Raw genomic sequence first — 2,500 nt, 5'->3', positions numbered from 1 at the left:
AGAGAGAGAGAGAGGGGGGGGGGGGACAACAAAAGTGAGCTTCCTCCTCCCGCAGCAGCAATACCAACACGCATTCAACACGAGAGCCACAGGTTACGACCGCCTTTCGAGCCACACCGTTAGAAAACAAAAATCCCAAGTATTTTCCTGTTTTCCTTTGCCTCACTCGCGATCACTTTACAAAGCCACTTCCTCCGCGCCGAGAGGCCTTTCTGCCCTCACCAAGGCCAATCCGGAGGAAAAAAAATCACCGTAAATAGCCCGCGATGAACCAGACGCGTCCGGCCTGCTTGTGCGATGCCAGACGGGCGCGCAGGGGGCACGAGCGGCACTGGGTCGGCGGCACTGTTATGGAAGCCCTGCAGGCTGCGCGGGGGGCGAACGGCACGGGCGCGGGTGCCATGAGCGTCTGCGGCGAGCGGCGCGGCGGGCGAGTTCCTCTGCCGCCGCGGTTGGCCAGTGCCCGTGTTGGCCGATGCCCTAATAGATGATTCGGTGCCCGCGCGGGGTCATGGAGCCACCGGGCAGGGACTATTCTCGCCCGGGAGCGTCTATTTGGATAAGGCCTAATTTGGCCGCAATGCTTTGCCTCTGACTTGCGGCGTCTGGACGGAAGCGTCACGAGTGCAATCCTGCGCCTTTTTCTCCCTCTCTCTCGGGCCTTTGTTTCTGCTGTCTCTCTCTCCCCTCTCTGTAACCGCTCTTTCTCTAACTCTGTCTCTCTCGCTCTCGCTCTCGCCACTATAGGTCCCACTGAAGCCGCCTTGGTATACCACCCCCCGGGCCGGTGCAGGTTACTACGAGACAACGGGAGCGTATTTCATTCCGTGCCCGAATTTATTTATTAAAATCTCTCTCTCGCTCTCTCTCTCTCGCACTCTCGCTCTCTCTCTCTCTCGCTCACTTTCTCTCTCTCTCTCTCTCTCGCTCACTTTCTCTCTCGCTTCATCGCTCGCTCGCTCACTTCACTCTACCTCTCTCTCTGCTCTCTTCTCCTCGCTCACTCTCTCTCTCATCCTTCCGCTCATCACCTGACACACAGACACAACTCTCTCTCTCTCTCTCTCTCCGTCTCTCTTCTCTCTCGCTCATCTCTCCTCTCTCTCTCTCATCTCACTCTCTCTCTCTCTCTCTCTCTCTCTCTCTCTCTCACTCTCGCTCAGTCACACACTCAATCTCTCTCTTTCACTCTCTCTCTTCTTGGCGTCGTAGTCTTCATCGTCTTTCTCTCTTCCTACTCATTCCCTCTTCCCGTATTGTTTCCCTATCTCAGCACATCTTCCTTCAACATTCCTTCCCCTTCCTTCCTATCCTTTACCACCCTCTCCCCCTACCTCCTCCCTCCCACCAACCCTCCCTCCCTCCGCCCTCCCGAGTGTCCAGTCAAACAGCGGACGCGCCCACCACACCGCCCTTCCGTTAATTAAAAATTCGTACTATTGTTTCCTCTCCTCACCTCCCCCTTACCACTCCCCTCCCCCAACCCCCTTGTCCCAGTGACCTCAGATTAAACGTGTTAAGGTAATGAGTTGCAGCGAGAGAGGGAGAAGAGAGAAAACGGAAAGGAGAGAGAAAGGAGAGAGAGCAAGAGAAAGAGAAAATAGCAAAAGGAGAGAGAGAGAGAGAGAGAGAGAGAGAGAGAGAGAGAGAGAGAGAGAGAGAGAGAGAGAGAGAGAGAGAGAGAGAGAGAGAGAGGGGGGGGGGGGGGCAGAGAGACAGACAAATAGACAAACAGCAATACAAGCAGAAAAAGGGGGAAATGCTATACTTTTCTCTCCCTTCCCACTTCCTACTTCCTCCCAAAACAAAGTAAAACCCCTGCAATAAAATAACACCAGCGACAAGGCAACAGCATCGTCAGAATGCAAATCATTCATGAGCGCCAATATAATTATTCATTTCCCGTTAATCATATGCAATTTGCAAAATGGCATTACGCATATAAGCAATAACACATTTTATCAGCAACATGTAATTCGGTTTCATGATGACAGGGAGGAGGGAAGTAATAGAAATATATATATATATCATAGATATATATATATATATATTATATATATATATCCTATAATAATATATACATAATATATATAGTATATATATTTATATCATATTAGTGTATACATATTGTATAGATATATAGATATATATGAATATATTATATAATATACTATAGATATTATATATAATCTATATATATATATATATATATATAATACAGATAAGGAGAGAGAGGAGAGAGAAATACAGAGAGAGAGAGAGAGAAGAGAGAAAGAGAGAGAGAGAGAGAGAGAGAGAGAGAGAGAGAGAGAGAGAGAGAGAGAGAGAGAGGAAGAGGAGAGAGAAGAAAGAGAGAGCGGAGAGAAGAGAGAGAGAGAAGAGAGAGAGAGAGATAGAGAGAGAAGAGAGAGAGAGAGAGAAGAGAGAGAAGAGAAGGGAGAGAGAGAGAGAGAGAGAAGGGAGAGAGAGAGAGAGAGAAGAGAGAGAGAGAGAGAGAAGA

General features: G+C 48.9%; 1 protein-coding gene across 30 annotated transcripts in view; it reads right to left on the bottom strand.

Annotated features, from left to right (window-relative positions):
• Positions 1-2,500, bottom strand: part of LOC119598958 (F-actin-uncapping protein LRRC16A-like) — a 198,017-nt gene that overhangs the window by 48,234 nt on the left and 147,283 nt on the right. The gene's annotated exons all lie outside the window — the stretch shown is intronic.

Source organism: Penaeus monodon, chromosome 42 (assembly GCF_015228065.2).
Source record: "Penaeus monodon isolate SGIC_2016 chromosome 42, NSTDA_Pmon_1, whole genome shotgun sequence".
Classification (NCBI taxonomy): Eukaryota; Metazoa; Arthropoda; class Malacostraca; order Decapoda; family Penaeidae; genus Penaeus; species Penaeus monodon.
This window is presented reverse-complemented; position numbering and strand designations above follow the sequence as displayed.